Below are 13,881 nucleotides of genomic sequence, written 5' to 3'. Positions count from 1 at the left end.
TGAGAATTAGGGGAACTGCCGTCATGTGTGTGGCCAGGTCATCCCGGGCTAAATGGCTGCGGTAGTCGGAAGTGGCTAGGAATTGACTTATGCGTGACGCTAGCAGGTGAACTGGCGTTCTCTCTCTCTCTCTCTCTCTCTCTCTCTCTCTCTCTCTCTCTCTCTCTCCCCATTGTTTTTTTTTATTTTTTAAATTATATTTATTTTCTTATTTTAAAGATTTTTTTAACTTTTAGTTTGGTTTGTGTTTATTTATTTTATGTTATGTGTATGGGTGTTCTGCCTGTGTGTGTGTATCTGTGCACTGTGTGGAGTCGGCAGAGGGTGTCGGTTCCCCTAGAACTAGAGTTACAGATGGTTGTGAGCAGCAGTGTGGGTGCTGGGAATTGAACTCAGGTTCTTTGGAAGAGCAGCCGGTGCTCGTAACCACTCAGTTGCCTCTCTAGACTATTGGTCTGTTTGTGCACGCCTGTGCTGCCGTGGACATGTTGAAGTCAAGCGACAGCTTGTGGGAGTCAGTTCTCCTCACAACATGTGGGTTCTGGGGACTAAAGTCAGGTCGTCACCCTCGGTGCAGCTGTTCTCGCCCACTGAGACTCCTGGGATGTACCACCATAAGGAAGCAGAGAATGGCCCCACACCTCGGTTCTGTGGGTACCCAGGACAGCCCACAGCAGGCAAGAGACAGAGCAACCCCACACCATGGCCTGTGGGCGACCAGGCAGCCTGTCCTGTCCTGACAGGAGCTGAGCTGGCAGCATTAGCCACGATCCTCACATCTGCACCACAACTGTCATCTGAACACCCGGCCATCACAGTGACCTAGAAATAGACACGACTCTGAGGAGCTGGAGAGCACCATCAGAGGGTCGCAGTGTCCTCCTGCTTCTCCTGACAGCCATGGGCTTATGTAACCATCAAAGCCCATTTTCGATATTAAGTGACGCAGCTGCCCTCGCTGGCCACTGTGAATGACTCTGGCATTCTCCCAGCCTTACCGAGCCGCACCAGCCCTGTCAGCATCACAGAGATTTTGGAAACCGAGCTTGGAAATTTGTAAAAAGACTTTTTTTGGTCAAACTACTTTTGGGGAGGTTTATAAAGAATCAATATTTTGAGGATGAATATCTCCCACTAACTCCCTTGTCAGCGTTTCCTGTAGCTCAGTCTGGCCTCCAGCTTGCTCTGTAGCTAAGAATGGCCCTCACGGCCCAGGGACTTGAGAAATACTTAATAACAGTACGTTTCTAAGCACAGGTCATTTGTTTTTTGAACCGAACAAATTCGGTTCCTCCAACAAAGCAAGGCTTTCTTTTCTTCTCACTGGCCATTCCCACCCCACCCCATCGGTGTTTTCTTTAAAACAGCGGTCCCTCAGACAACACCAACCACCAAGCCTGATGACCTGAGTTCAATCCCCACAGCGCACATGGCGAAAGGAGAGAACCACTTCCCACACATGTGCCAAGGTGTGTGCCTGCCTTCCCTCCAGATAAATAAATAAAAACATATCCAAATTTGTATTGAAAGGAGAAAAGGGTGTTAACTCTAAGAATCACAGGGAGAAAACACCAAATCCATGATTGTCCAATTAAAGCAAGTTGTATTTTGGGGTGCACCCGGGTCTGTCCAGCCAGTAGTCTCTCTCTAAGTGGGGATTTGAGAGAGCAGCCTCTGACAGCCCCTTGGGGTCCTTTTTATAGAGAGATAAAGTGTTTACAGGGGCTAGGGAGTTGGCTGTTATAGGTCGCTAGAAAATAAACAAAAGGAAAGGAAGAAGGCTAAGGACAGACATCATGGGAAAGGTTCGCAAGTTTAGTGTAGGTTGAGAAACCTGTTTTGCGGTTTACCTCAGATCTAAGAAAAAGGAACTTATTCTTAATTACAAATAGAAACCTTAGCTTGCGAGGACTTAAGACGGGACAAACAGGAACTTATTCTTTTTTTTTTTTTTTTTTTTTTTTTTTTTTTTTTGGTTTTTCGAGACAGGGTTTCTCTGTGTAGCTTTGCGCCTTTCCTGGAACTCACTTGGTAGCCCAGGCTGGCCTCGAACTCACAGAGATCCGCCTGGCTCTGCCTCCCGAGTGCTGGGATTAAAGGCGTGCGCCACCACCGCCCGGCAGGAACTTATTCTTTAACTACAAACAGAAACCTTAACCTGCAACGTGTATTGGTCCTGTCTTGGCCTCACACCAGGAAGAAAATGGCAGTAGGCGGGGCTGCAGTTCCGGAGGTGAGTTTACCTGAGTTCCGCTGGCAGAGGACTGGAACTCCAGTCCTAGGGCGTCCAACAGCCTCCTCTGATCACTGAGAACACCCAAACACACATGCAAGAGCACATACACACACACCAATCACACACACACACACACCAAACACACACATACACACACACACCAAACACATACACACCAAACACACACACACACCAAACACACACACACACCAAATACATACACACCAAACACACACACACACACACACACACACTAAACACACACACACACCAAACACACACACACACCAAACACACACACACCAAACACACACACACCAAACACACACACACCAAACACACGCACATCAAACACACACACACACCAAACACACACACACACCAAGCACACACACAAATACATAAATGAAAATAAAATAAATCTAAAAACTAAGAGTCCTTGGTAGACCCCAGGTGATGATGACAAAATTGAGGGGGGCTGGACACCGGGAGACGTGGGGTGCTCAGCCTCATAGCAGGATCCAAGCTGAGGACAGTAGTGCTCACCTACTGATTGTTCTGGAAACTGAATTTGCTCTAATAAGGAAGCATGGTTTGATTTTGTGCTGTTTACTGCTAAGCAAGCCTCAAGAGATTTTAAATAAAGATAATTTCCTGACTATCAACGTCTTAGGACTCAGGCTTCCCTTCAAGTCAGATTTCTCTCTCAGTATTCTCTCTAAAGCTGTGTAAACAACCTGGGGTGACACCACAGGCCTCTCTGCCCAGTACTTGGGAAGGGGAGGCAAGAGTTTTGTGAGTTCAAAGCCAGCCTAGGCTACATAGAGAGATGCCATCTCAAACTTTTTTTCAAGATTTATTTTATTTTATGTGTATTGGCTTTTCACATGCAGGTATGTGTACCATGTGCATGGCTGATGCCCTTGGAAGCCCAAAGGGCAACAGATCCCCTGGCACTGGAGTTACAGACAGTTATGAGCTGCCATGTGGGTGCTGGGGATTGAACTCAAGTCCTCTGGAAGAGCAGCCAATGTTCTTACCCACTGAGCCATCACTCCAGTCCCTCCTCATCTCAAACTTAATTAAGCAAAATAAAAATGATGAATTAGGTATGGTAGTGCATGCCTGTAACCCTAACACTCAGGAGGCTTGCCAGTTCAAGGCCAGCCTAAGCTACATATGGAGCCCCTGTGTCAAGAAAGGGGGTTGGAAAGAGATGGCTCGGTGGGTAAGAGGGTTTGCTGTGCCACCAAGAGGACCTAAGTTCAAATCCTCAACAGTCACAGAGAGAGCGGGGCGTGGGAGCTGGAGAGATGGCTCAGTGGGTAAGAACACTTGTCCTTGCAGAGGACCTGGGTTCAATTCCCAGAACCCACAAGGTGGCTGACAGCCATCTCTAGCTCCAGTCCAAGGGATCTGACGCCCTCTTCTGACCTCCAGGGACACCAGGCATGCACGTGCACATATGTACATGCAGGCAAAACATCCATGCACATTAAAAAGGAAAAAAGCTGGACATGGCTATGTACAAGCCTTTAACCCCAGTGGCATGGGGATTGGAGACAGGAGGATTGCTGGGGCTTGCTGGCTGCCAGCCAAGTTCAGTGAGAGACCCTGACTCAAAGGAACAAGGTGGAGAGTGACGGAGCAGGACACACACACACACACACACACACACACACACACACACACACACACACACACGTGTGCTGGCTCACTCTGGTAATCTTAACAGTGAGGAAGCAGAGGCAGAGGAAGGATCCAGAGTTTAAAGCCTCAGCTACATAGTGAGTCTTGGTTACATGAGACCAAAGCATAAAATTCAAATGAAAGGGAAATAAGTCAAAACTGGCCCACAGGGTGAATCTGTACAGCTCAGCAGGAAGGTCACTTGCGCCATCACAGACAGGCCGCAGGACAGCAGTGGCATTTGGATATTTGGTCTTGGCTGGTGTGTGTGTGCCTGAGTGAGAGGTTCTGTGTGTAAGGTGTGTCTGTGGGTGCTCCTGTAACGTCACTGTGTGCACAGTGTGACTGTGGGCCGTGTGCACCTGCCTGGGTGGTTCTAGCGACCCTCACCTCATGTCACTCCCCTGCCCCCGGCCAGCCTTTCAGAGGCAATAAGGACTCCACCAAGGGAAGACAGAGCCCTGGGTGAGGCCCGAGGTGGGCCTCGACGTTGTCACACAGGTCAAGAGTGGCTGTCCTCTCTGTCTCTCCTGGTGGTGGCACTCTGCTCACCGTCCCAGCTGTGGCCTGGCCCTGGGCACTCACCACCCTGCACAGTGTCCTGGCCCTTGACTCAGACTCCACCCAGGCCCCATCCTCCTCTCCCATTTCAGCCACGCTGGCAGCCGGCTGACCCCAGCCGCTGTGCAGACACTGCCTGTAAATCAGATTTGATTTATTAGGTTATTTCTGCCCTTTACAGAGAACGTCACCGTGCCTGGCAGCCTTCTTGATTGAATGACCCACCAGAAATGAACTTTCCTTAAAGTAAAAGCCCCACAGCCCCCAGGGAGGTGACAGTTTGGCCTCCAGAGCCTGTGCCTGCTTCTGCTCACCAGAGAATGCTGCCCCACCCACAGGCCACGCTGCTTCTCTTGGTGCAGGTTACTCACTTGGTCATGCATGGTGGACGAGATAGGTCCCTTGGGCTCAGAACACAACAAAGAAGAGCCAAGGCCACCATGGGAGTTCCCATTCCCCTGTCAGAGAGCTGGGTCTCTGGAGAGCTGAGCCTTGAGTTAACTGAGCCTGTCCGTTCTCAGAATCAGTTGCTGGGCGTGGGTTCTGATGGATGGGGATACTGAGGGTCTGTGAACGGCCTGCAGAGATCTAGTGGCACTCGGAAGAGAGCCACTCTCAGGTGTTTGGGGGGCCTTTAGGCTCTGAGATGGCTTGCAGAGCCTCACCCCATCAACGCAGCACAAGAAAGGGGTTGTGGTGGTGGTTTGAATGAGAATGGCCACTGTCTTAGTCGCTGTTCTATGTGAAGAGATACCATGGCCATAGCAAAAAAAAAAAAAAAAAAAAAAAAAAAAAAGCACATTTAACTGGGGCTTGCTTACAGTTTTAAAAGGTTAGTCCATTATCATCATGGCAGGGAGCATGGCAAGCAGACAGGTGTGATGCTGGAGAAGTAGCTGAGAGATACATCCTGATCTGCAAGCAAGAGGGGAGAGAGTGAACACCTGGGCCTCACATGAGCTTTTGAAACCTCAAATCCCACCCCCAGTGACACACTTCCTCCAATAAGTCCACACCTCCTAATCCTTCTAATCCTTTCAAACAGTTCTGCTTCCTGGTGCCTAAGCATTCAAGTATATGAGCCTATGAGGCCATTTTTATTCAAACCACCATATTCAAACAGTCCCCATTAGGTTCATATGTTTGAATACTTTGTCCCCAGTTGGTGGGACTTTTGGGAAAAGATTAGGAGGTGTGGCTTTGTTGGAGTAGATGTGTCACTGGGAGCTGGCTTTGCGGTTTCAAAAAACTTAAGCCATTCCCAGGTGAGCTCTGCTTTCCACTGTGGATCCAGATGTGAGAGCTCAGCTGTTCCTCTGCCGTCATGGACACTAACCTCTGAGACCGTGAGACCGTCTTTTGTAAATTGCTTTGTCACAGCGTTAGAAAGGGAGCTAGGGCGGCAGTGGCGCAGGCCTTTAATCCCAGCACTTGGGAGGCAGAGGCCAGCCTGGTCTACAGAACGAGATCCAGGACAGGCTCCAAAACTACACAGAGAAACCCTGTCTCGAGAAAAAAAAAAGGAAGGGAGGTAGGACAGAAGAGTGGGTATGGGCTGGGCCGTTGCTGTGACAGCCCTGACCAGGATGTTGTTTGGAGGGATGTGGGAACTGGGAGATTTAGGACTAGGGAAGCGGTTGAATGTTGTAAGTGGGGCTTAATGGACCATCCTTGTGGGAACTTGGCAGACAGGAGTGCTTTGAGCAGTGTGGACAGGAGGCCCAGCTTAAGTGGTGTCAGAGGGGAACAGTATTAAGAATAGCAGCTGGCCTAGGGCCCATACTTCACTGTGACATTTTGGCCAAGAATGGGTCTAGCTTCTGCCCTTCTCCTAAGAATCTGCCTGAGGCTAAATTGAAAAGAAATTGGACTAATTTCCTTGACAGAGAAGAGCTCTAGACAGCCTGATGATAGTGAGGCTACCGTGTGGTATTAGTGATCACTCTTGTGACCTCATAGTGAGGCTACCGTGTGGTATTAGTGATCACTCTTGTGACCTCATAGTGAGGCTATCATGTGGTATTAGTGATCACTCTTGTGACCTGATAGTGACGCTACCGTGTGGTATTAGTGATCACTCTTGTGCTGGTCTGCAGTGAAAAAGAGCAAGTGGGCAGAAAGAGACAGACTGTCCAGTCTAGAGAGAAGAAAAGCGCCAGGAAGAGGAGCGAGGGAGCCAAGGCTGGGTTGAGAGGACAGGAGTGAGGAGGGGCCTGGTCTGCACTGGAATGGGGGTGGGAGGGGGTCAGAGCAATCAGAGCAAGACTCCCTCCAGCTAATCCTGCTACTTTGTGGAAGAAAAAAACCTAAGGAATTTTCTGCTCATAAAAAGCAACAGCAGCCGGGCAGTGGTGGCGCACGCCTTTAATCCCAGCACTCGGGAGGCAGAGTCAGGCGGATCTCTGTGAGTTCGAGGCCAGCCTGGGCTACAGAGAGAGTTCCAGGACAGCCAGGACTACACAGAGAAACCCTGTCTTGATAAACAAGGCGGGGGACCCACAGCAGCAGAAGCTGCTGCAAATGTGACTTGACAGGCAGCCCCCAGCCCAGGCTAGCCCCAGCGCTTCGCAGGGCTATCCACTTTGTTCTTCCAAGTTTCACTGCCGAATTGGGGTGAACCCTGGCAAGAGATCTCAGAACACTATCAGCAGGCTTGCTCCTCACCCTCCAGGTAGAAGTCCCACCCAGTGCAGTGTCCCCAGGCCTGTAGCCATGCTAGAAGCCCATCGGTTGTCACAGCTGGTGACAAGCATTACTGCAGGAGGGTAGACCATTCATCAGTGTATAGATCACTGCCCTCCCCCCCTCAAAAAAAACCTCAGCTGCACATGTCAATCATGCAGTGGCCAAGAGCCTCCTGCAGGGGCCTGGGGCCTGCTGGATCTAGAGGAGGGACCGCAGACAGGCCTCATTGTAGCCTCTGATGCTTGCAGCTCAGCTCTGTATTTTTCTTGTAAAAACTGTGACTCCCCACAGCCAAGGAGTGTAAGGCAACCAGAGCCATCTGTTCCAGCCTGCAGGGCCTTCTGAGGTCCCACGAAGATGTCCTTCTGGCCCTATCTTAGGCCTCTGAGCATCCTGTTTCTGCTCTGTGATGCCCTTCCAGAGGTCAGCCTTCAGCCTGGTGACCCCAATTTAGGGTCAGTTTAGTCTGCAACAAAATGCCAGAAACCAAACAGCTTAAGCAACAGAAATGTCCTCTTCCTCATGCCCCTGGAGCCTGAAGGCTGAGGTCAAATTGAGACTTGCCTTTATTCTGAGGTCTGTTCTCCCGGTCTCTCTGCGTGCTCACTAACCTGGCCTCTTGTCTGTGGGAGTTGAGGAGCAGGGAGATAGAGAAACCAAGAGAGGTGGCAGGGAGACCGTTTTGCTGTCTGTCTCCTCTCAGAAGGGCACTCATCCCACCAACCCAGGGCTCCACCCTCATGGCCTCATCTAGCCCAAGGCCTCACCACTAATGTCAGCACGAAGGCTCAGGGCAAAACATCCTTCACTTCCTCCAGCTCTGGTCCCCCTGTCTCACAGCCTGAGCTCAGTGACTCTGATGTGATCCACAGTGACTCTATGCTGGGTATCAGTCTCCTGACATCACTCTGGGGTCACATGTGGGCCTACTAGAGGGCATCATGAGTGTGGCAGGCCCATTGGCAGCCCCAGATCTTCCAGAAAAAGGGGTGAGGGGCAAGCCAGGGACGTGCCCACCCCACTCCTCTTCTGTCTGCAGAGAACAGTCTCACCTCCCACTCTTCCACAAAGGACAGAAACGTCCTCGCAGCAGTGAGTAATGGTCTGATTTGTGCTGAAATTATCGGTAATTTGGGCCATTAAGACTGAGTGCTGACTGGGTTTCTGAACACTGAAGACCACGACGTGCCAGGCATTGTGACTGCTGTCACATTCGGGATTTTGCTTTTTGTTTCTTCCTATATATTGTCTCTGAGACATGAGGCTCTTCCTCCGCCATAGCCCAGGCCCTTCTTTTTGCTGGGGGTTACGCCGAAAGGTCAGACCCTGGCAGACGTCAGGCCAGGACCCCAGTGCCCCGGGAAGGGCTTTGCTCATTTGCATTTTTATGACTTTATTCACCTCTCCGTGGATAATTTTAATAACTGAAAGTGTTCCAGGCAAGTGGAGATTTATATTTAAATTCACATTGGCGTCACCTAACAAGATTTGAGCCTCACTTGAAACTATTAAAAACACATTTCAGGACCATTTTCCAGAATTATCAACTCAAGCTGAGAAAATTCCAGAGAAGTGACCCTCCTAAGAGTCTGCCAGACTGCCATGGGGAGTGAGTGCCATAGCCCACGGCTCCATTTCACACACACAAAGGGTTCAGGGTGTGGTGGGGCCTCAGGCCACAGGATCAGCCCACACTTGAGCCCTGTATAACCCTCTCCTGACCTGGTTCGAGATTCGCCTCATGTCTGCTGGTAGCAGAGTGGGAAGCAGCCCTTGGCCACCTCTAACTCCAAAGCCAGCAAATGTTTTCTGCCAAGGACAACAGCATGTTGCCGGCCATGTAGTCACGGTCCCAACTTGTGTGTCCCACTAGTGTGCACACAGCCACTGGCAGCACAGGCTTGACCAAGTAAGGCTGTGTGCCAGTAAGACTTTGTCGATGAAAGGCAGCCTGTGGGCCCGAGCTGGCTCACAACAGAGTTCCTGTCCCTCGCGGTCTCCCCTGCCTCTTCGCTGCTAGAAAGGATTGCCTCAGCTTTCTCCCAGCATCCCCTTGGGCCCTGCCTTGGTTTCCCCTTGTGCTACATCCCCTGCCTTGCCTGTCCTGCTTAGGCGGCTCTTCCTGTCCACACTCTCACTCACCCACATGTTCACACCCTCTTGTCCCTGTGTCCAGATTTTATATAAAGACCACGTGATTCCCCTGACCTGGCCATAACATGTTCCCGAGTGCCTCCTGGGTAGAGGTGAGAGCAGACAAGTGGTTTGGGGTCACCTTTACCTGACAGCCAGCGGAGGTGGAGTGAGGTCTGGCTGTGTGAGTCCATTACACACCTGGACCCGAATGTCTTCTGCTGTTAATATCCCCCCCGCCACCCCCGCCACCCCACCCCCCCGCCACCCCCACCACCCCCGCCACACACATCAGCCACAGCCCAGTGCCTGTTCAGGTTCAGCAGTTGGTGCTGATAGGGGTGCCCAGTCTTTATTCCAAAGTCACAAATTCCAGACTACGAGGGTCCCCTGGCCCACTCCTGGGATCCAGCCTTCCTCTGGAGAGGGTTTCCGTGGCAACATTCACTGTTCTTGGCATAGTGGGGTTTGGGGATCTCCTGATGGGCTCTAGGGGGTTCCAATGCTCAGCCTGTTAGAACAGCCTTTTGGGGACTTCTAGCAAATAGTGTCTGGGCCCAGGGCTGTATGTGGCCAGCTGTGGCTGTCTCCCTGAAGCCTAACCCAGTCCTTTAGTTAGCTGGCTCTAGATCCTGCAGGCCTCGGTGCTAGGCCAATATGAAGCCTGAGGAAGAGAGCAGGGGTCCCAGGTGGGAGGGGAGGCCCCAAGCTGAGCCCCCAAATTGGGCAGTCTTAAGGAGGACCTGGAGGTGTGTTCATGCCATGTGTGAACAGAGCCAAGTTTAGCTGTTTTCAATGCAGCCAGGTGCAGGTTCAGCTCAGAGCACTTCAGCAATACCGCTCCCACCAGCCACGCTGGGGACTGCAGTCCTTTGCTGGGCCTGACAAGGAGTGAGGTAGTTGGGTTTACAGGTTCATCTCCTGTGGCTGCTGTGGCAACACCATGGACTGGGTGGTATAAGACAGCAGACACTTATTCTCTCAGAAGTTCCAAATGTCCAGGTGTCAGGTGTGGCCTCCCCTGAAGCTGGGCTAGGGGGCTTGTCCTGCCTCTCCTAGCCTCCGTGGGGATGCCTGGCCTGGCCTGGAACTCACTTTGTAGACCAGACTGGCCTCGAACTCAGAGATCCTCCTGCCTGTCCTCCTGAGTGCTGGAATTAAAGGCGTGCACCACCACTGGCTGGCTGCTTATGGCTACTTTCTAGTCCCTGCCTGTCCTTCCTGTGACTGTCCCTGTGTCGTCACAAAGGGACTTCCTTCCAGAGAAGAATACCAGCCATTATATTAGGACAGCCTAACCACTCCAACCAAGTGGACCCCATCTTGACTAACCACCTCCACGAAGACATTGTTTCCATATAAGGGCCCTGAGATAGTGAATTCTGATTTTCAATTTGATTTGATTTGGAGTCACCTAGGAGACACACCTCTGGGCATATCTGTGAGTGCGATTCCAGAAGCTTTAACTAAGGAGGGAAGACCCATCTTGGATGTGGGTGACAGCATCCCACAGGTTGGGATACCAGACTGAATAAAAGCAGAAAGCGAGCTGAGCCCCAGCATTCCTCTCTGCTGCTCACCATGGCTGTGATGTGACCAGCTGCCTCATGCTCCTGCTGTGGTGCTGTCCTTTCCACGACAGACTGTGCCCTCAAACCATGAGGCAAATAAGTGTCTCCCTCTGCAGCTTGTCCTGAGAGAAGCAGTGAATACCATCCTGGTTTCTGAGATGGAAGTTAGAACTTGAATGGTAGATCCATCTGAAACCATTACCTGTTCATACTTTGCTACATCAGTAGGTCGGCACTGTGGGTGCAGAGGTTGGCACTGTGGGTGCACAGAAACTCTGCTGAACCTGGGTCTGAGCGGCTGTGCCCCACTGGGAGGCCGGGACAAATCTCTATGCATGTCCAGGTATCTGCTGAATTCAGTTCCACAGTATGATATACTTGAACCTATCTTTGGGGGGGCTGCCATTGAGCCCACACACACCATGGGGTTTGGAATAAGGTTTGAGGTTACTTCTGGGTATGGTTTCCAGTTGGCTGTCCCCAAGCAGAAAAGACCCTGTCCAGGACATCACACCGATGCCCTGGCTCGCCACAGGGTGGAAACTGAGTGTGGTATGATTACCTGTCGCACCCAGCAGAAATGGGGTGAGATATGGAGCTGGAAGCCAGCTGGGCTCTCTCCCAAGACCAGCTAGTGCGGGATTCTGTGTGCCTCACACAGAATCAGAATCCCGCTCCTCATTCTCCTTTTCTTTGTTTGGTGGTGGTGGTGGTGGTGGTGTGTGTGTGTGTGTGTGTGTGTGTGTGTGTGTGTGTGTGTGTGTGTGAGAGAGAGAGAGAGAGAGAGAGAGAGAGAGAGAGAGAGAGAGAGAGAGGCCTGTTCACGCATGAGCACAAACATGCATGTATGTGTTCACGTGCCTGAGGTTGACATTGGACGTTGGAGGTTATTTTTTCACACAGGGTCTCTCACTGGACCTGACTTTAGCAGTTCCCTAGGATGTCAGTTGATGGACTCCAGGGATCCTCCTGCCTCCCGACCCTCCCCGTGCTGGGATTACATTCCCCGTTTTAGTACAGGTTCTGGGGGTCCAACTGAGGTCTTTGCACTGTGCCGCAGACACCTTACCATCGGCGGGCCCCACCTGCTTCTGCTGGTCTAGGGGTTGAAGGTGGGGTTTCACACCACTCTTTGTTTCTAGTGGGGGCTGAATGAGCTGCAACACCGTGCAGGGCCAGCCCCACACCTCTGCTCCCTCCTCGAGGGAGGAAAACAGGGCGCTTTCCCCTAAAACTGCCCGCAGCATCACCAGGCCATGTGAGAGGGAGGCTGTGGTGTCCTTCTGTTCTGTCTGAAGGGTGGGAGTCACATGCTGGCTGCCGCAGGAGGGGCACACTGTGGAAAGCAGGGTGAAGGTTTGTGGCAGTCAGGTGACTGCCTGTGGGACTGTAAGCACTTTGAACACTGGTGTCTCCGGTCCTCAGTCTTGTTCCCTGCGGCTTCCTCCCTCCGGAAGCTGCACTTCCGGCCTGACATTTGGGACTTGTCACTGCATGACTGTAGCACTTCCCCAGCCTCTACGGTCCTCACCTGTGGCATGCCCTCTCCCCAACACAAGACACCCAAAAATGTCACCAGGCAAACTGCTGCATGTCCCCAGTTGCAGAATCTAACTCTAGACCAAGTAATGAGGACCTGACCGTGGACAGGTGACATGGAGCTAAGGGTGTCTCCTACACAGTCGTGCCTCAACCTCTCACATCACCTAAAGCTAGGATGTCCCAGAGGATATAGGTGGCTGCCCTTCCTATCCATGGCTCATAGCACCTCAGAGCCTGGGGACCGCCCCCCTGGAGAAGTCAGCTGCCATGCCCTGCTTTGGGGAAAATGCATCTTAGGTCAGGTCTGAGTGCACGATAGAGAGGGGACCTGGACTCCTGAGAGTCCTTGGCTGCTCTCCAGCTCTTGGTCTAGCAGAGCACCCCCTCATCGGGACACAGTGTAGTCCCTGGCACCAGACAGCCCCTCCCCCTGGATTTGGAGCAGACAGCTTTTCAACAGCTTCCCTGAGACCTGTCTACCAGACAAGAAAGCTACAAGAACAAAGCGAGTCGTCTGGGGACTCCTTGTCCCCAGAAGGAGAGACGACAGGACTGTGAGACACTAGCCTGATAAAATGTGTCTGCACCTGAATGCCACGGCAAGGCGGCTTCAGTGAAGAGCCCACCTGTCCCTGAGACTTCTTTTCTTCTTCCTGGCAGCCCAGGCAGGTCCTGAGTGACTTGGACCTTGGCCTGGCAAGGCAGGGGGACCCAGGCTGGCAGAGGTGGTATGCAGCTGGTGCAGCATGGGCAGTGTGTCCTCAAAGTGCAAGGTTTTGCCTTGTCACCTCCGTCCCCTAGTTCCCCAAACTGATGTTAAATTGCCCTTTGCCCCTGTGGGTTCTGGAACTGGCTTCAGCAGCCATGGCTCTTCAGAATTTCTTGGAGCAGAATTTGGCCAGGCCAGGGCTCTGGATTGCCCACCTCAAGGGGCAGGAGGAGCTGGGGTCCCCATCCTGACGTTCTGGAATGCTCTCCCTCAGCAGCATGAGTAGGCCACAAGGGTGGCCATGACATATGTGGATGATTTGGCCCCGATGCCCTGCTGTTCTGGGGTTCTGGGGAGCCCTGGGCCAGGAGGGAGCAGGAGAGGATGGCCCGGTAAAGGCATGAATCCCCAGCCCCTGGTATTAGGCTGCTGTACTGAAAGTCCATTTGATGAAAACACATTTTTCATCTCAACTCAAATACCCATCTCCACCACAATGGCTGTCTAATGGAATACCACAGAGATAGAGAAAGCGACGCTCCCCTGTAACCCCAGGGTATCTCACAAACTCCCTATGTAGCCAAGGATGACGAATTCTCCTGCCTCCATTTCCAGAATGCTAGGCTTACAGCTCACATCACCACCCCTGGTTTCTAAGGTGCTGAGGACTGAACCCAGGGCTTTGCATGTGGGAGGCAGGTAATCTAGCTACAGCTCTAGCTCGTTTGCCTCTTTGTGACAGGTTCCGGAGTACA

Source organism: Peromyscus californicus, unplaced genomic scaffold (genome assembly GCF_007827085.1).
Source record: "Peromyscus californicus insignis strain IS unplaced genomic scaffold, ASM782708v3 Scaffold_4__1_contigs__length_199733344, whole genome shotgun sequence".
NCBI lineage: Eukaryota > Metazoa > Chordata > Mammalia > Rodentia > Cricetidae > Peromyscus > Peromyscus californicus.
The sequence above is the reverse complement of the archived record's forward strand: the minus strand, read 5'-3'. Positions refer to the sequence as shown.